This window comes from Hypanus sabinus, chromosome 7 (assembly GCF_030144855.1).
Source record: "Hypanus sabinus isolate sHypSab1 chromosome 7, sHypSab1.hap1, whole genome shotgun sequence".
In the NCBI taxonomy this organism is placed as follows: Eukaryota; Metazoa; Chordata; class Chondrichthyes; order Myliobatiformes; family Dasyatidae; genus Hypanus; species Hypanus sabinus.
The window spans coordinates 40756145-40777746 of NC_082712.1; the positions used below are offsets into that span (position 1 = coordinate 40756145).

The window sequence follows — 21602 nt, forward strand, 5'->3', positions numbered from 1 at the left end:
GGGGGGGTAAACTTTTGAGTTAAGCCGATCGTTTTAAAAATGCTTGTTCTATGAAGACAAAAATAGTAATTACAGAGACCACCCAGAATTAAGGAGCAATCGTTTATTTAACCGGAAATTAAACAAGAAAAAGGAATACTGTTTTTTTCCGGGCTTTTAAAATATGAGATGGGGTCACGGTAAACTCACGGCAGAAGTATTTTAGTAATGGGTCAATTGAAATAAAAAGCTTAATCATTAGGAATGAACGGTTAAAGTAGATGGGCCATGTTCTCCTTGAATAGGTACTGTCAATTGTCCTCGTTTAATGAACTATGAAGTGACTAGCGCCATTTTTCTCAACAAATGAAAATTATGGTTAAAAAGTATCAATTAAAAGGTTTTGCATCAAAATTTTACGAAGTCCCTGATTTTCACAGGAATACTATAATGCAGACTCACGGACTCGGAATAAATGGACAACTTTTGAGTGTGACAAATTATTTGATTACATTTTCATAGTTTAAATTTAGAAGCACACATTGTAACTCAGTTTAAGGCAAGATATATGCACAGATCGAATGAAGTATTTAATATTTGCAGCCTAATTTCTGGAATGGTAAATGCCGTGTTCCGGAATGCATGTAGTTGCGCGAAGCGTGAATGCATGAATGAAAAGCATGAAATTCGAACATGAAATTCGCGATGGGTCAAACGGGCGTTGAAACTCCATTGAAAGAAATAAATTATACTTTTTATTAAACAAAATATTTTACAAACTTTATACAGGACCATAGATTTTTATGTCTGTAATTAAATGTAACACGTTATTAAGCGTTAGAATAAAAATTCGGCAGGAGATTCCTGTGTAATTTACCAGCCTCTAACAGCCTTCGGGTCACAATTTCTTCTTTAATGAGATTCAATAGAGGTCTTCTCGCTTTATAATTAGTATTTCTTACTTAAATGACACATTCGTAGTTTATCATCTTGCTCCATTATGTTTTATCTACGAGAACAAAAAATAAAGCGAAATGTTTTGCATATTTTACCCTTTCCTAAGAAACACTTCTCCCTTCATAAGTAAAACAATTTAAAACAAAATGTAAAGGCAAAGTATATGGAGGTTTGAAATGTAATATAAAATAGGAGATACTGGAAATGGTCAGCTGGTCTGACAGCATCTGAGGAGAGACAGTTAGTAGTACCGTTCTGATGAAAAAATCTTGAACGCAAAAAAAAATTCTTAGTGTTGCAGAATGGGCATCTCTGAAAAGGCATTCATATATAATCGATAACACAACCAATAAATTTCCGTATTAACGGCGGGAGGCTATTACTGTCTGTAAGTGACATTATCAAAAGTAAAACAAAAATGTTTTCACTCAGTGTAAATAATAATCATAATTTGAGGAAAGGAATAACTTTTTTTACGCAAATAAAAATTTCTAATTAGCAACCTGTATTGTTACTACTTTACAAAATTATTTTAATCTAGTGCTGCGAGTTTACGGCGCAGTTGTTCCTTCGCGACGAAAGTCTCTTTTCCTACTGTTCACTGAGCCCTCCACCACAGCGCGGATCCAGCAGGAACAATAACTTTTTAAATATAGTTTATTACTTTTTTGGCTCCTGACTTTTAAAGAATATTGGAGCTTCAACAGACCTTCCTCTTTGAGACAAGGTAAGCAAGATGAAGGAAGCCCGCCACAAGTAAGTTGTTACTTCGGGCTCTTTAGTATCATTAACACAGTGAAGCCCAACCAGGTTCCAGGACCATTATGGACAGATAACAGAAAACTGTCACGAAAGTTATGTTCACCAACTAAAATAATTAACTTTTAAAGTAATGTCCAAGACCTAAATTTGTATAGAAAATACGCATTATTAAAGTTATCTTTTCATAAAAGAATGGATCTACAATTAGATATTAATGTTAGAAGTGAGAAAATTGCGCGTTATTTATGATTAGACAAAAATCTCGTAATACACATTCGCCCCCCAAAAAGAGGTCAAAGCAATGTGCCTTTGACAGCTGAGGTTTGTTTGAAAGCACGGCCATCAACACGTATAAGCTCTTAGCTGAGTCCATTTAAAGGCGGTACACAGAGGTTAATTCAGCAATCTGAATGAGTTTGAATCAATTCACCGCACTGTCTCAATTATCATTGAGATGAAAGCCACGGTGCCTCTCCCCAAGGTTTTCCAGCAAAACCGGACCGAGGTCAGCCGACTGTGGCGGATTATGGCATGTTCATCTGCCGGACCTCCAGCAGGACAGGCACACTGAAAAGAAAAACAATAATTAGGGGTAATTGCTTGTGTCCAAACATGAGCATTAAAGAGTCCTTTGGTGCTAGGAGGCGGAATGAAAGAGACACCCCCTGTTTTGACAGCTGGGGAGGCGAACGTAATTCGTGACAGGCGAAGTGAAACGTCTTCTCTAACGTTAATACAAAGAGAACACTGGTGAGTATTCGAGGAGGGGACGGAGCCCAGCACTGGGCGATCTGTACCGAACCGCAGTAGGACGACCAACTCAAGACAAAGACAATTAGTCTTAAAGAGATGCACTCCAGAAAAGAAATTCTGAGAACAGGAGCGGGGAATCGTGTGCATTCACTCGTAAAGCTGACTCTGGCATTTGTGTCAATGGAAATGTATCTGCAGTAACAGTTACCACCGCTCACCACTAATACAGTACATTAATATTGCTCAAAGGGCCGTTACTGACCTACTGAGATGAAGGCAATCCATATTTTACTTCAGTATGCGATCAGCTAGAGAATAATGTAAATTTAACTGAAGCAACCTTCCTCCTTCGGTAGTGTGGTGAAACTTTTCTTTCCATAGCTGTGGTAGTTCAGTTGCTATTGAACTGGTAATCACAATGCTATTGGTTCTGAACTGCTTCATGCAGTGTCTAAAAAGCTATTCGATTTTCTCAAGGCTTTCTTGTGGACATTAAATTCGGGTCTTGTGAGTGAAGTGGTCCCTGTAACCCAAGAATAGATTTCAAAATCCATTGAAAACTTCAAAATATTAAATGGTTGCTATATTTTGGAAAATCAATCAGATTAATTTTATTGAAACTTATTTTCACATTTCAAGAAGCACTGTGCACAAAAATTTCAAAAATTTCAGTCATTTCAAATTTGGCCAAGTATCTTTCTGAACAATTAGACCTAAATCCCTGAATTCAGTGCCCTACATAAGAGGGGTTAGATGCATTTATTCACCCATTCCTTTTGTGTTTATCTTATGACCCATTTTTTATTGGCATACAGTTGTAACACACTACCGAAGTAAGAAGATCTGAGCTCTACATTTTACCAAACCTCCGCGCTACACCTTATTTTAAGATTAACTGTAATCAATAATTACATTGGTTTTCATTTTCTTGTTTTTGTGGAACATAAATCCCACTGATCATTTCCTTAATAATGACCCCTTGGTATTTGAATGATTCTTACAGAAATGGCATTATTCTTTACTTAGAAAGAGTGATGAGTGAATTTATGCTTGGAATAAAATTGTTAGGAAATTGAAAGACATGCTCCCTGCCTTGCAGCAAACACACACATATCTATAAAATAGACCTTGTTCTATAAATGCAGCGCATGGCAATTAATATCACTTGCAGATTAAATATAATGATACACATACTTGGAAATTTTTCTTCATTATTCTTGGGAATGTTTCACAGGGATTTTAATCAAAAGATGTCAGAAACTTTCACAATAAACCAAATTGCTTTAGATCTGTGGGACGAATAGGTACGTGGAGAAACCAGTTTTTTATATTTAATGAAGGAATGCAAAACTAAATTATTTTCTAATGTATTTCTGTGTATTGAATATAATCGATAATGTCTTCAAATGACAGTAAAGAAATCTGCACTTAACCTCATTTAGGGTAGAAGCCATTCACTTGAATGTTTATTACCGATCTGATGTTGAATCAGAGCAACTAAGAATTCAATTCACCTTTGAATTCAATCAATCTTTGAAATAAATTTTAAGTCTACATACTGTGCATAACTTAGTGGTCAACATGCAGTTTTGCAAGTGTTGGCAAGAGCAGTAAATGACTAGACAGTCTTGACACTGATTCCACGACATGTTATCGATACGTTTCCACATATGAACTATATGGAATTTTAATTTTCATCATTGTAACTCCCTTGTGTTTCTCTTTTATAAAGCGCATCAATCAATCCAGTCACCCTCAAGACAAACCAAACAAAAGTCATGGAAATATCGCAATAATTAATGTTCTGTATGCAGCATCAGCTTCGATTTGGGCCTGAGCCAATTTTCATGTTTTTGAATTTAGGTAAAATTAGTACTGAGTTTACATGATGGCAGAGGGAGGACTAGGAGATAAAAGTGATAGTTATAAATCTTTGAGCAGTGGTTGAAAATGATCACAATGCAGCATTGCATAATGACAAGAAAGGCAGTGCTGTAACTCATGACATTATGTGAAGAGAGAGACTACAGAAAGGACAGAACCAGGACACAGCAGAGACACAGCCAAGATAAGCAAAGGCAATTAAGTGATCTGAGATCACAGTGACAAGTCTAAGAAGCAACAAGGTACAATGTCATTAGAAATGAAAGTGAATCAACAAAGGAAAAACAATGTAATTGACATTAAAATTAATTACATAAAATCTAGATGACATTCATTAAACATAAATACGATGAAGGCCATAAAAATACAAAGGAAATTGGAAAGTTGCATAAAAAGGGGAAATTAGATAAGGGAGAATGCGAGGAGTTTTTCTTTACAAACAAGAGAAAATCTGCAGATGCTGGAAATCCAAGCAACACACACAAAATGCTGGAGGAACTCAGCAGGCCAGGAGGCATCTATGGAAAAAAGTACAGTCGACGTTTCAGGCCAAACCCCTTCAGCAGGAAAGAGCTTCAATTTAATCTGATTTTATAGAAACAATAACATTTAAAAAAAGAACACCTTGGAAATTGAATACACTTGTTTTGTAATCTGTAACTCTTAGAACTACAGGTGAAAATATTATAAACGGTACCTTCTCTTCGAAAAGTAGAATTTATTGCAAATATGCATGAAATTGACTTCCCTAAAAGAAGGCAGCATTTTCCATTTCTCAAAAATATGATGGATGTTCTAACCAATATACATATATTTACAGTCAGAAATAATCTTGTTAAAACTGTGAGGTATTTGCATTTTTGAAAATTGCAATTATTATATAGGACAGCGTAGTGTAACAGTTAGTGTGACACTATTACAGTTTGGGGTGTCGGAATTGGGAGTTCAATGTTGATGCCTTCTGTAAAGAGTTAGTACATTCTTCCTGTGACCATGTCACAGGAAATTCTTTTAGCCAGAGTGTCGTGGATGTATGGAATTCGTTGCCACATACAGCTGTGGAGGCCCAATCATTGAGGGGTTTTAAAGGGGAGACTGATAGGTATCTAATTATTCAGGGTATCAAGGGTTATGGGAAAAAAGCTGGAAATTGGAACTAGATGGGAGAACAGTTTAGCTTATGGTGGAGAGACGGAGCAGACTCGATGGGCTGAATGGCCTGCTTCTGCTCCTTTGTCTTGTGATCTTGTGATGTGTGTTTCCTTTGGCGCTCCAGTTTCCTTCCACAATCCAGAGACATACTGGTTAGTAGGTTAATTGGTCATTGTAAATTGTCCTGTGATTAGGCTAGTGTTAAATAGGTGTGAGCTCGGGAGCCGGCTTGTTGGGCTGGTAGGGCCTGTTCCATTAGAGAAATAATTATAATTATGTTTTTAAAAGAATGATTATTGTAAAAGATAATATTTAATTATAAACATTTTTTACCCAGGTAGTGAATGTAATGTAAGTCAGCCTGGCAATGTACATAGAAGTGAACAGTTTCTTAAGCAAATAAGGTTAAATACAGAATTCTTCACTGTCAATTGGAAGCAACATTATAATTAATATGCTTCATGTATTATAAAATAATTTTATTCTGGGGAACTAATAATGTTGTGTTATCTTCGTAACATGTGAGGAGAATAATTGGAGATCAAATGAATGATTACCCTGGTCAACACTGTGGCTGCAATGCAAAAATACCATTTCAAGTCAATTAATGTGTGCTTGGAAGCACCCCAGGGATTCAATCAGCAAATTAAACCAAATTCTTCAAATGTATTGTCTTGATCATATCAAGAATAACACAGATGTTCATCACAATCATTGAATTTCACTCTTGTTTGTCATTCACATTTTTACGCCATTAAAGTTCAATTAATTCTGAGTATTTGCTTGATATATATCTCATTTGTGTGTAATGAATATCAGATGTTTCTAAGTCTGCAATTTCATAATAAAAAACAAAGAAAACTTTACATAGTTTTCCAACAATATCAAAAATTGTTAAACTTTACAATGACGTTAGATTTTTGTTTATTTACCTTCTGAAATGCCAGTCTTAATAGTATTTGGGAAGACCTTATATGCAGTAAAAAAAATACAAGACTCTGAATATTTGGGCTAAAATACAAATCAATAATTACCTTGAAGAGGTTAGCCGTGGCCCAATACCCTCCAGCAACAATGCAATGCAAATGATAAATTCTGTTTTGGAAACAAATAGTAATGAAATTATTTAATAGTAAGTTATGTTTTAGTCTTAACTAATATGAACAGCGGTATTACTTGTAAATCACAATAATATAAAACACTAACCTCAATTTATATTTGTGCAAGTTTGTAATTATTTCAGCTGTTTACCACAGATTTGGCAGTCCTGATAGCGAAGGACAGGATTAATGTTGCAATACAATATCTGTTGAAGTTATCTTTGGACACATTTTGGAGAGTAGTGGGCCATGGCTAACATTTTGAAGGTAAGGTGAATAAGTCAGAGATGTAAAACAGAAGAATGATGCAAAAATCCATTATCCATGTGAAATTTTCAATTATCGAACATTTACATAATTTTGACGAAGTCCCAAATTATTTTACTCCACATATAAGAGTATTTCCTGATTTCACTCAATGATCATTAATCTTGTCTATTTTGTATGTAATTTTTGCTATGTAATGAAATGATGTATGAAAAGAATACTAGTGCGTATGAAGGCTAAAAATTTTACTGTGCATTTTCATGCTTGGAAAAGAAGGTGCACAGGGAGCCCATATTTTGTACAAGGCTCCATATTTCTAACAAAATATCTTGGCTAAAACATTATGCACATGAAATTGGCAACTTGGCACTGTGGCACCTGGGCTTAGTCCTGAACGGCAACATCGGCTGTCTGGAGTTTACCGATTCTCCGGTGATGGCATAGGTTTTCCCTGGTGCTCCAGTTTCCTCCCCTTCATATCAAAGGTGCACTATTGTTCCTTTTTGTGCCTTGTGGTGCATCGGGTGACAATTTTTACTGTTTCTGTAGCATTTGACTTTTTTTTGTGAGGTCAAGTTGTTAGCTCAGCACTCTACCCAGCACTAATGGAAGGCGTACAAGGAGCAGGCCGGATTTGAAATCAGTCCATTTGCCTTGAAGTCTGGTGCAGATGCCACTATGCCACCAGCCGGCAAAAGATGTGCTGGTTAGCTGTTTAATTGACCACTGGAAGTTATCCCTAGTTCAGGTAGCTGGTGGGAAAATCGAAGTGTTAATGGGATGTGTAAACAATTATTATAGAAAATAATTGAGGAAATGCGATAGTTTTTTAGGGATGGCATAGATTCAATGGGTCAAACAGCCTCCTCCTATGTCATAAGGAAATGTGAGGATACACAATATACCGGGTTTTCCCTCGGCTATCTACACTTTAGCAGAAAGAAGCAATTGAGGTGCAGAAAGGTTCTCAGTTATGTGGAAGAGAGGAGTGACCGGAAAAGGTTGGTGTGATCTGAGACTGAAGAGAACATAAGAGCAAGCTGGAAGATAATCTGAAGGGAGAAGGCGGGTGTCGGAGAGTTGAATTAGGAATGAGGAGGAGAATTGCCTTGAAGTTCAGGGAGGAGGTTGAGGAGAAGAGCTGAAGACCAGGTGGAACACTGTGCAGAGAGAATGAGGTAACCTGGAGAATATGGGTGTGGAGTTGACATTAATGGTTTGAGAGAAAAAGGCACATCCTCTGAGAATCTTCACTTGACTGACTTCCTGAACAAAGTGCCTAATCTCATCAGTTTTTAAATAAAATTATTTTGTGTAAGGGTTACAAATTAAAAAATTGCAGTATGTCATGGAATTTCTAAAGGTGAATGCTTTCTGACTGAAAAGTCAATAAAGTACAAATTCATGGTCAGATATTATTTAAGAGAATTTGTTAAAAATGACATGTAAATTGATGGCATTTGACTCATTTGGCTTACATAATTAAATTTAAATTTGATTGTATCGTTTTGGTATCTTGGATTAGACTCTTGAGAATATATTGCATTTTAAGAGAGATTAATGGGATAAATTATGTGAACTTGTGAAAAATTTGTATATGCCAGACTGTGACATGAGTGTGTTTAAATAATTTCATTTAAGTGATCATGTAAAAGTAATGTATTCTGGCAGTGATTCAAAGTTGTTTAAATTGTGTTGATCAGAGCTCATCCAATGACCCAATTAGCATATCCATTGAGCCCCCCCACTGGCCAGTAAAGGTCACAGATTTGATTCCAGAGCTGCAGTGATGCAATTGACCTCCGCCAAGGTAGTGAGTGGAGATCAGCTAAGTCACTGCAGCTCTCAGTAGCCAGATTAAAGTTTAGGAAATTTGTATATTGATCTTGCTCCAGATCGCTGTCCAGTGACCTCTGCAGGAAATACACAAATGTGGGTAAAGACATAAATGACCTCAGCTATGACATTCCAAGTATTTTGCAGACAATCACTAAAAAGCTTTGGACTTAACTAGGTGCTCCTTAGTTTTGGTCCAGCAGAGAGGCTTGTTTCTGTGGCTCCAAAGGGAGGGCAATAATATCTTCACAATTGCAGACAAAAGCATCAAATTAGTATATGAAATTATTATGAAATTTTCTTTATCATTTGCATTTTAGCCACGTAATTAAAGTATGTCTGATTATTTTTCTGGAGTTCATTGGTTGTCATGCCAGAGTTCTAATTATATTTTGCCTATTAAGTTATTTAATTAAATGATGAATTACAAATGAAAGGAAGTTATCGAGTAACGTATATATTTTACAGAGGTTTCTTTCTGAAGTATTTTGATATTTTGTCCTGATACAAAATGTATTTCTTGACCATCCAGCTCTAAACATCACTTTGGTGAAACATAGAGGAAGACAGGCTAAGAAATATCACACTTTGATACTGAAATCTAACCTGACTTGATTTCCTTAAAAATGTAAAGAAAATTTTCATGGATTCTGTAATAGAATATTAATTTTCCAATTATATTTCATTCAGACCAAACTAAAACCTATGTGACAAAGATTAACACCTACATTTGTTTGTTTCTAATGAGAAGACGGGAATATTTTCAAATTTGCTGACTTTTAGGATTCTCATATTTAAACAGAAAATGATGGGAACACAGAAGGTTTTTTTCAGAGTTCCAGCTTATTGCCTTTCATTTAATATTCACATCACTGTTTTCAAATCCATTTATAGTTTTGCACATTCTCATCCTTATGACTTCTTTGACCCCTGCCCCCCTTCCACAGCTCTCCCATATTTCTCTGCTGCTCCTTCAGATCTGATTGCCTGAGGAAACCCAGTATTAAATGGGCCTTTAACTGGTTAGGCCCTATATCCAAACTTTCCTTCTGTAATCATCTCTGCATGATCCTTAAACCCATTTTTGTCTCTCTAATATCCCCTGATATGAGTTATGATACACATTTGTTTGACAGTACTCTTTTGAAGTGCCTGTTGGCAGTCAAGAAGGCGAAAGAAATTGCAGAAATGTTGCAGCATGATGTAAAGTTTAGATTTTATTGGTATGTAATAGCTCTGCTTTTGCTTTAGGAATACAGTTGGCCAAATATAATTTCATGAACCAGATCAGATGTTTGCAGCAAAACAAAATACAAATAACGAATAAGCATATTATCCTTTTCAAAGGACAAGGAATAATTACATACATAGAATCATAACATGGTTTCAACATTGAAGAAGGCCATTCTTCCCCATGGCACTTACTACTTCCATCCAATGATCCCTTTTCTGTAACTTTGCTAACTTACCTGCACCGTACATTTACCCAACACTTCGTGGGACCTGCCTTCACCACATCCGTATGCAGTGCATTCCAGATCCCAACCACATGGTTTTCCTCAAGTCACTCTTAATATTCAACCCCTTTATTTTATACCTATGACCTGTAGTCCTCAACCTCTTCCCAAAAGGGAGCACCATCCACTCTGTTCTGACCTTCAAAATTTTATAAACTTCCACCAAAAGTGCCCGTTGTCTTCTCCAAAGATAACAATCCCAGCCCCTCTAATTTATCTTCATAAACTGTAGCCCTTCATCCTAGAAATCATTCTGGTAAATCTTTTCTGGGCCCTCTGCTATGCCTTTAATTTTTTTCTGTAATGTGATGACTAAAATTTAACATAATACTGGAGTTAAATGGAAGGCAATCACTAAAATGTGCAATATTATGTTGATCCGGTATCTATATTGTTTTTTGTAATTATTTAGGAAGTTAGCAAGTTTAGTGTGTTCAAAGCTTGGACATCTCCTGTATGGTATGCTTTTACTGGCTTCTGAGAACGAGAGTATTTAAAAAAAACTACAGTCAAAGCACACACAATACCGTATGGAAGTGCAAATTTACTCCTTTGTAGCCTAAAAAAGTTCTCTCAGAATGCTACGAAACTGCATGTAATGAGTTTGCTTGCAGAAGAAAGCCCCAATTCTCTTTCAAGCAAATAAAGCTGTAAATACATTTACAAATCCACTTAATTCATTCGAGCGTTAGCTTCCAAGAGGATTTTTGAGCCCAAGGTTTCTCCCAGTGAAAGTACTGTGTTGCGTGACTTCACTCAATGGACTCGGGTATATTTTAAGGCTGCTGATATAGAGTATCTATATTTACTACTCAATCATATATTTTTAGAATAAATAGTAGAAGGCAAAAGACACAGGCTCAAAGCTGTTGCCTCAGCTTTATTTTTAACACAAGTCAATTTATTTCAGCACAAAAGATTTACTTTGTCTGATCATAAGACATAGAAGCAGAATTAGACCATTTGGCCCGTTGAGTCTGCTCCATCATTCAATCATGGCTGATTCTTTCTCCCCTTCCTTAGCCCCAGTCCCCATCCTTCTCCCCACAACCTTTGATGTCATGTCCAATCAAGAACCTATCAAGCTCTGACTAAAATACACCCAATGACCTAGTAATAAATTCCACAAATTCACCATCCTCTGGCTAAAGAAATTTCTCTACATCACTGTTTTAATTGGATGCCCCTCTATCCTGAGGCTGTGCTAGACTCTGCCACCGTGGGAAACATCCTTTCCACATCTTCTCTTCCTAGGCGTTTCAACATTCCAAATGTTTCAATGAGATCCCTCCCCCCCCATCCTTCTAAATTCTAGTGAAAACAGACCCATCAAACGTTCCTTGTATGAAAACCCTTTCATTCCCAGATTTACCCTTGTGAACCTCCTCTGAACCCTCTCCAATGCCAACATGTCTTTTCTTAGATGAGGAGCCCAAAACTGTTCACAATACTCAAGGTGAGGCCTCACCAGTGTCTTATAAAGCCTCAGCATCACATCCTTGTTAGAAAAGAATGCTAACATTGCATTTCCCTTCCTCACCACCAACTCAACTTGCAAGTTAACCTTTAGGGTGTTCTGCACAAGGACTCCCAAGTCCCTTTGCATCTCAGATTTTTGGATTCTTTTCCCATTTAGATAATAGTCCGCACTTTTACTTCTACTACCTAAGTGCATTGACCATGCATTTTCCAACACTGTGTTTCATTTGCCACTCTCTTGCCCATTGTCTTAATTTGTCTAAGTTCTTCTGCAGCCTACCTGGTTTCTTAACACTACCTGCCCTCCACCCATCTTTGTGCGTGGAGGAGGAGAAGCTGGTTTAAATCATTGACTGTTTGTCTTCAGGCTCCTGTACCTCCTCCTTGATGGTAGCAATGAGAAGAAGGCATGTCCTGGGTAATGGAGGTCCTTAATGATCGATGCCTCATTTTTGAGGTGTTGCCAAGGTATGGGAAGAATGTGTGGTACTGGAGAGGGTGCAAGGCAGGTTAACCATCATGGAGCAGTTCTGTTATCAGGAGAAGCTAGAGAGGCTGAGTCTGTCCTCCCTGGTGAAGAGGGGTCATGACTAAGCGAGCAATGGAACCAAACAGTCAAATATTTAGATCAATATCTATAGTGGAGGGAGCAATATTCACTGCCTGTGAGGCCCATTTTTATACAGGACTTTCCCAGGTAATGAATGGTTTTGTTTTCATGTACATCCTTGAGTCAATGTTTGTCCATAAATCAGAAAGCATACAAAAACCACTCAATATGCTAACCATACCTCCACAATATTGTAATGAATGACATCAAAAACACATAAGACTGATAGGAAAGAACGATTACAAAGGGTGAATAGAGAGAGGGAACTATTACTGTCTTTTGTGGAAGTGAACGTATGTACATACATCAGAGCTTTGAAATGAATAATATTATGGTGTTTGTTGGTATCTACAGGTGCCCATAAGTTGGGTGTTTGTAACCTAGGGATGATCTGTATTCAATAAATTAAAAAGCAAAAAACTGCAAATGCTGTAAATCTAAAATAAGATTTAGATTTTAGATTTTAGATTTTGACCAGAAAACATAGGCAATCTTCTGGTCAAAGTGGTGCCAGCAAACAATGCACCCAAGTTCAACATCTTCTGGATTGAGCATGAAACCATATATTTCACTTCTTTTATGTCTTTTATATCTGTTTTCCATCTTGATTGTGATTCTGGAACTGATGAAGCCTATGATTTGCAGGTTGAAGATCATTTGGTTGATCGAATGTTCTGCAGTCTCTGAGAGGATTCCAGGAGGGAGAGGCAGCAAACACAAAGCTCGTAGTGAGGAGGCTATGGGATGGGGCGCAAGTCAATGTTTGACCCCAGTTCACTGATTAAAGCTTCCATTGTTTGCCAATTAAGGCAAAGAGATAGATTGAAACATCGAGACGAATGCAGAGGGTGACCACTGGCTGCCTGCCTCTTGATCCCTGGTGTGATTGCTCTGCCACTAGAGAGGGCAGATTGCCTCTTGATCCCTGGTGTGATCGCTCTGTTGCCACTAGAGAGGGGAGATTGTCTTTTAATCCCTGGTGTGATCACTCAGTTGCCACTGGAGAGGGAAGATTGCCTTTTGATCCCTGGTGTGATCGCTCAGTTGCCACTGGAGAGGGGAGATTGCCTTTTGATCCCTGGTGGGATCGTTCAATTGCCACTAGAGAGGGCAGATTGCCTTTTGATCCCTAGTGGGATCGTTCAATTGCTACTAGAGAGGGCAGATTGCCTTTTGATCCCTGGTGTGATCACTCAGTTGCCACTGGAGAGGGCAGATTGCCTTTTGATCCCTGGTGTGATCACTCAGTTGCCACTGTAGAGGGCAGATTGCCTTTTGATCCCTGGTGTGATCACTCAATTGCCACTGGAGAGGGCAGATTGCCTTTTGATCCCTAGTGTGATCACTCAATTGCCACTGTAGAGGGCAGATTGTCTTTTGATCCCTGGTGTGATCACTCAGTTGCCACTGGAGAGGGGAGATTGCCTTTTGATCCCTGGTGGGATCGTTCAATTGCCACTGGAGAGGGGAGATTGCCTTTTGATCCCTGGTGGGATCGTTCAATTGCCACTGGAGAGGGGAGATTGCCTTTTGATCCCTGGTGGGATAGTTCAATTGCCACTGGAGAGGGGAGATTGCCTTTTGATCCCTGGTGGGATCGTTCAATTGCCACTGGAGAGGGGAGATTGCCTTTTGCCTTTTGATCCGTGGTGTGATCGCTCAGTTGCCACTGGAGAGGGGAGATTGTCTTTTGATCCCTGGTGGGATCGTTCAGTTGCCACTGGAGAGGGGAGATTGTCTTTTGATCCCTGGTGTGATCGCTCAGTTGCCACTAGAGAGGGGAGAGGTTGTCACTATGCCTGAAGAATATTACCCAGGTTTTCTGTGTTTCTGATATGAATAGAATATGGACTTCTTTTCAGTTTTTTTATTCTCCATTTTTCGCACTATCTTTCTTGTTCTTTTTCACGTGTGGGGCGAGGGGTTTCGGGGGAAGGGTGATGTGGCTGTTCTGCTTCTGTTTGTTTTTTGTGTATGGAGAAGAGAAATGGGGGTCAATAATAATGCTGCTGTTCTTTTCCTTCTTGCTTTCTTGGCTATGTGGAGAAGAAGAATTTCAGAATTATATACTTTCATAATAAATGAACCTTGGAAATATTCAGAAGGCAAGGAAACATATGTATAGAGAGAAGCAGAACTAGGTTTTCAGGATAATGAACTTTCATAGATTCATAGAGCTATGCAGTATGGAAACAGGCCTTTTGAATTGTTCTTTGTGAACTCCTTATGCAGTACTCATGCAGGCATGCCATGTGCCTTCACCACCCCGACTAACTGTGTTGCTATTTTCAAGGAATGTAATGTATAGTGCTACATCTTTCTGTTCCACACATTTCCCAGTGCTAAAGCATTTATTGTGTAAATCCTACCCTGATATGCCTTACCAAAATGTCACACTTCGCATTTATCTGAATTAAACACCATCTGCCTCATTTTGGCCCACTCGCCTAGTAGATCAAGATCCCTTTGCAATTTTAGAAATCCATCTTCACTGTCCACTATACCACCAATTTTATTGTCATCTACAAACTTAGTAACATGCCACAGACACTTCCATCCATCATTAATATAGTGATGAACAACATTAGACCCAGCACCAACCTTTGCGTCACATCACACTGCTAGTCCAATCTGAAAAACATCTTACTACCAACCCCCTCTGACTCCTACTGTCAAACCATTTTAGTATCCAATTAGTTAGCTCGCCTTGGGCCCTATGTCCTCTAACCTTCCAGACCAGCCTACCAAGCAATACCAAGCAGATATGATTTGTTGGGATTGGCAGCTTGGTTGTTACAGCATCCTAGGTCAAAGGATTTGTTTCACTGCTGTGTTGTTTTACATCCTAATGTCCACAATTATCTTCTTTTCTTTCTAAGTATTTTTTTGGAGTTGAGGATGATTTGGTTTCAATCTGGTATTGTGGAGCTTAAGGTGATTTATGAGGTCATTATGGGAAAGCAGACCTTTCCACAAATGAATCAGGAGATGCCTAACTGGTGGGTCATTTATGAAGTCAAATGCTCTCCCTGGTGCGGGACGACTGTGTATTTGCAAATCACGGACACTCGCCCACCAAATATTTCTTCTCAACCTGAGTAGTTATGGTTCAAGAATTCCCAAATGTCAGTGGGGTTGGTTAATTGTTTTGAATGTTTCCTTGAATCTTTTCCCCTGTTGACCTGAGAGTATCTTCCTGTCACACAAATTTGAACGAAGTGCCGACTTGGGGAGTTCAGTGTCAGTGTCATTAGTGATGTGCCTTGTCCAGTTGAGCCACCTGTGTGTAATTAGGGCCGCAAACCTGGGAACCGAAGTCTGGGAACGGACACCACTGTTGTGTTTATGTTTCCAGTGAATATGGAGTACAATGTGGGACAAAGCATAGGTGGTGTCAATAAAGACTCTTTGGCACACTCTTTTGTGCATTTCTTACTTTCCTCTCTCCTTAAGTATGATGTGCTGATCCTCAAGGCAACACTTAAACCAATGTTCTGCAAGGGTGACATTTCTATATACGTGCGCAATAATATAGTTGATAATAATAGCTTGCAGGCTCTCTGCCCTCTTTCTTATTAAAGGGTAAATTGCACAACAACTTCCAGAGCAGCCCATACAAAGTGAGTTGCTCTGTGTTGCTACTGTGAGCCTTAGCATCAAAGCACATGAAGAGGAAGAAGCTGGATGCCTAAATGATTGATGCCAGAAGTTAAGGCCAATCTGTTTTAATGTAAGTAATCTGTAATTGTGTTTATTTATGATTACTTCAAACCTATTCCATTAAACTTGAAAATTAACTTTCACAATTATGGAGTCTTGATTTCTTTACTTTTAAATTACTGTTATTTTTTTAAAATCAAAAATATGAATACCTTTTAAATATTTTATGTTTATTATCTGAAACCCTTTTATTCCCTTTCTTTAATAGATATGGGTTGGTAATTAGTTATTTTTTCTAACTTAGAACCTCATTAAGATTGATTGAGATGTGTTTGCCTTGTTCACTCACATCCCAGATCCCCTGCAGAGGGCACCACAAATCCTGTTGCGAAAGTCCAAGAAAGTTTTGCCTGCAAATGTTAATGCAAAACAACTAACATTGTTTGTTCATATTCAAAGCAAAACTGGGCTATTAAATTCAGCATTCAAAATGAAAATTTCATTGAAAGCACCTGCACTACCATTGACACAATGAAATGCATTTTCAATTTTAATGATGCCAGGTAACTATATAAGCTTTTGCAATTTCTCTGATTTCTGAACTGTTTTGTCTCCTATGATTTCCTCACCAGTTACCAAAAAGTCAATTGTTTAAACTAACTGCTAAGATAAACACACAGAATTTAAATATTACTTATTTCACAATAACATATCTCTCTTACTTTCCTTCCACAACTTTATTGGAAGAAGACAGAGCTTGTCCCAAAAGCTTGAGATTATGGTTGATATTTTTGCTTGGCACCATATTGTGACAAGTTGAGGTTTAGCAGTCTGAGCATGTGCAGTAACCCTCATCTCCCAAGATGCATCTGCATCAGCTGACTGGTCTGGGATTTATTTATTAACACCAGCACATACCACTCCAAGAATTTCCAAATTATTTGAGACATTAAAGGATAAGTATCAAAATTATTTGCTGAGGTAAAATTTGTATATAGTGCTCCCAGCCAAATATCAATTGAAAAAAGAGGAAAAAATAGTGTGCTCTGCTTCTACACCAGCTGCGGTGTTCGTTTGATGCTTATAAACATTAAAATAGGGGAAGATTACAGGGAGTGGGCTATAAAAGGTGATGAAAAAAAAAGGCAGAAACTAGGGGAATAGGTGGAGGTGGGAAGAGGAAAGGGTAGGGAAGGAATATGAAGAAACAGAGGAACGTGTATGAGAGAGAATTCAATTAGAAGGGAAAGCAAGTTTAAGGTCAGAGAAATGGAGTTAAATGATAAAATGAGATGGAACATGTGATAGAAGGAGGTTAGTGGGGTTTGGGAAACAATAGGCATTGGGGATACTGAAAGAGTATGAAAGAGATAGTGAGTACATCATGGTCTGGAAAGGGGTGAATGTGACAAGAAAGGCTGCATTGGTCAGATGGTTTTGAAAAAGGTAATGGACAAGATGAAAGACTGCACTGGTAAAAGAAAGATGGTTTAGAAAGTGAAGGGCAGGCAAGGCTAAAACAGGGATAGATGAATATGAAACAAAAGTGAGAGAGTGAAAATCTCTGAACAGGAGAGAGACTGGTTTGAGATGTAATTGTAAAGGTAATTACTGCTACTTATTGTATTGCTTTTTGTATTTTGGATGTTTCCTGAAAGATTGAGCACACCATTAATAGTAAAGTGCTTTGTGATGTCTTGAGATTTTCAAAAGTTCCAAACAAATTAGTGCTCTACATTATTTTTTTAAATGGTACTTCAAAATAAAGCAGACCTGCAGGTTAAAATGTTGAAACAGAAACTAGTTGAAGAGACCACCTCTCCACTGTATTCAAAGATGCTTTAAACAAAGCAACAAAATGAAGTAATTTTAAAATCAATTAATGGCCTTATTTCCATCTTTATATAGTATATTTAGATAGATAGATTTTCTTTCCTTGACAGCTTTAAAAAATAGATTTGGAAGGAATAAACCTTCAGGCTCTCCTTTAAAACCCTGGGAAATTGCTTCCATGTCCCTTTGACCTTTATGTGTGGTACCAGCCAGTGGGTGGGCCGTGACCGATTTCCCCTGTATGAGTGATTCAACAGTAGGCATGTCACTAGCACAGAGCATATCTCCCTACCCCCTTAGGGGTGGTTTAGATAAAATAGCTTCTTCTGTCATCGACTTAATGGAATCCCTTAGAGAAGTAAAGTTCTTGCTTATTCTATTACTTTGTACAATATATGAGCTGCGATTTTCTACAATATTGGCCTACTTTGCTTAAGGATACATTTGGCTTTTCTAGGCTACCTCACCTTCTGTTATTAACATTGCTCCAGGCTACAACATTACCCCCATTTAAAATAGAATAGTACAACACATTACAGGCCCTTCGGCCCACAATGTTGTGCCAACCCTCAAACCCTGCCTCACATATAACCCCCCACCTTAAATTCCTCCTTACTGGTTGTATCTTTCTATCTGCTCAAATTTCTACAATATTCTTCCCTTCCACATTTATTCTAGTTTCTCCTGAGGGTTCAGCAACGCAGATATATCAGCCAGGGCTTAATGACATCCCAATGTGATTTGATAATTCTATTTCAAATTGACGCCCGGTTTCAGGAAGTGGAACGTGTTGCAGCCCGTGTCCTAACCACACAGGAATTAGGCCCACTACTAACTTAATCCTCTTCTTGTGGTCCACAGGATCAAGGTTGACTTGTTTTCGCTTTAGTTTTTTAAGTTCTAAGGAGGCTAATGAGACCAATGTTGGGAACTGCAAACTTCACTGAAGGGCTGAGCATTTAGGCAGAGTTTTTGTGTACGCTCAATACATTGACAATGCTGTTTTGAGGGGTCATGGGCCAGAGATTGCCAGGAGCCAGTGGGAATATTGTACCAAATTTATGGAAGCTGTTTCTCAGATATCTCCAGGAAATGCCTAAGTAAGTTATTTAGTTGCTGTAGGTTCTAATTTCAGTTGAAGGACATCTGTATAAAACATTAAACAATGTGCAAACTGAATATTGGGTTGCCTTCCTCAGCATACTTTAGGAGTTACTGCAGCTCTTTACGACTACTAAAATCCTTCCTGCAGAGTTTATTTGTTTTCCCCAACCATATAATACTCCCTCACACACATTTCCCCATTCATCAGTAAATGCTACAATGAATTTAAAGCAAAAGTCTAAAAAATTCCTAACCTAATTTCTCTATTCACAAGAATTATTCATGCCTAAGAATATTTCTAACATAGGTTACATATTTCAACAATTACTTGATGTTCTTAATGTAGATCAGAACTTTCTTGATCATATTTACTCCCATACTTGTGTCTTTGTCCTGCAGAGAAGTGGGTTTTAATGGCGGTCTGAAAGTGTTCTGTGTTCCTCAATGCTCTTCTGAAGAAGGGTCTTGGCTCAAAATGTCGATTGTTTATTCATTTCCATCGATGCTGCCTGACCTGCTGAGATCCTCCAGCATTTTGTGTGTGCTGCCTTGGTAGCTTTTGCTTTTGCACAAGTTTTCTATATTTCATTTCAGTTTGCCTTGGAAAATCATATTCATTCCTGCTTTGTTCAAGTCTTCCAGAGAGAAATACCATTGGAAATCTAATTATCACCTTTTTGTAACATTTAATGGCAGTTGCCACACCAACATAAGGTGCAGTAGTGCCACCTACTGAGTTGGAGTGTGGAGCAAAGAGACAGGAAGGATATCCACTAAAATCCTCTCCCAAAAAAAAATCAATTAAAGAGTCTAATGCTTTTCAGAATGTCAAATACACACTTATATATACTATGATGGCAGTGATATCCTAACAAGCTTTCCATTTTAAACTGCGTCTGTCCCAAAGTTTACAATTCAGCAATTAGATGTTTCCTTTGCACCTCATAACTGCTTTCAAACAATATATGCTGAACCAATTCTTGACAAGTACACTCCCAACAGATACCAGTATCATGCATATTAATTCTGAACCTAGTTTGTCCAATACATAAACATATAAGTCCTGATTTAGGGTCTTGGCCCAAAACATTGACTGTTTATTCATTTCCATAGATGCTTCCCGACCTGCTGAGTTCCTCCAGCATCTTGTCTGTGTCTCCTTGGATTTGCAGCATCAGCAGATTTTCTAGTGATTGTAACACTTAAATATAACTTATTTTCTACTTTTATACCCATCTCCCAGTTGAGTTCCTACCATCCTCTGAATTTTATATAAATGCCAGCCTTTCTTTCCCTTATCCCAACGTTGTTGCCACAAAGATTGTATGGACCTTTTAATTATGGCTTTCATCTCCCCCTTATGCAAAGTCACCATTACATTTATAACCTTAATTTTAAGTGATTGATTGGCCAGAATTTCTGCACCTCATTTCCTTCAACCCCAACATGGGAACCCGTATGAAATGTACACACAGACTTAGAACCTGCAGCCTCAGCGGATCTCAGGAAGGATACCTGGCCTACAATAATAATCATCATGCTCTTTTTCTTAAAGAATTATTTTAAATTGTGATTGCTAAACAATTTTCATTGGCTAAGTTTCTTGTTGTTTTGAGAATGGACAGTGAGTCATTCAAGTGCATTTGAGATCTGTTAATGAAGGTTATAAAATGAAAGCTGTAAATGATTGTCTTAAATGGGTTATGGAGACTAAAGCAGAATGGGGATGAAGTGACATAATCTGGCACCTTAAGTGGTTCATCTTAAACAAAGTATAATAACCAGCTTATATAGGTGATTACCTGACTTTGTTACTAACCAACCGTGCCTGCGGCTCATTACTGCGATTTCAGCAACTTTGATTTTTATCACGCAACATCTGCTGATGACTTGCAAAGGCAGCCTTGTAACAACATTATTTTAGTAGGCAGATAACCAGAGACATAAATTCCTGCTTTAATAGTTTATTGCAGGTTGTACAGTGTTGACAGAGTTTCTGTTTTATAGCTGGTTCCCTGGACTTCAGAGGAAACTCAAAGACATCAATATTTGTTGTTTCACACACTTCAGGTCTTCTTGGGGCCCAGGGTAAAAAGCTTCTCTGTGAAATCTAAGAGTCTTTTTTTAAAGTACTAATGTTTTTGTGTCTGAACCCTGGCTGCTCTTTCAGGATATTTTTCCCCTTCAGCAAGACATTTCTAAATACAGTGTGTAAAGAGGGTTTCTTCTTTTTTGTTAACTAGCAGGAATGCTAATTTACTGATAACGAGAATGGTATTCCTTTGTAAACCAAATGGGGATTAATGTTCTTTCTTCTGAGTCTGTGAGCTTTTGTTGACGGGCTTTTGGGGAGATCGGCGCGAGGGGGTCGAGAGAGAGGACACAATGCTCTAAGCTGGGCGAGGATCGGACCCCAAAGGGGGGTCCGAGGCCGGGAGATTCTCCGAGGGGGGGGGGGGGTGGAATGAAGCTAGATGTGCTTGGTTGACCACTCGGAGGGTCCTGAGCTGTTTGGAGAGTCCGAGGAGTTCGGAGGGTCCTGAGCTGTTTGGAGAGTCCGAGGAGTTCGGAGGGTCCTGAGCTGCGAGTCGAGGAGTTCGGAGGGGATCGAATGGTGGCCAGAAGACTTCAGAAATTGAGCTCCAATGGTTGTGCACGAAGTGGTTTGGACTTTGATAAGTTTGGCGCCTTTTCTTTAATTTTCTCTTC

The 21602-nt window shown here is 38.3% G+C and overlaps 1 long non-coding RNA gene across 2 annotated transcripts; it reads right to left on the minus strand.

Annotated features, from left to right (window-relative positions):
- Window positions 1-64: 64 nt before the first annotated feature.
- Window positions 65-17803, minus strand: LOC132396738 (uncharacterized). 2 transcript variants are annotated; one of them, XR_009513098.1, is made up of 3 exons: window positions 16679-17803; window positions 6522-6582; window positions 65-2265 (listed from the first exon to the last, which is right to left on the minus strand). It is a non-coding gene; the product is annotated as an uncharacterized LOC132396738 (long non-coding RNA). The 2 variants fall into 2 exon arrangements; XR_009513097.1 differs by having other exon boundaries at window positions 65-2974.
- Window positions 17804-21602: the final 3799 nt, after the last annotated feature.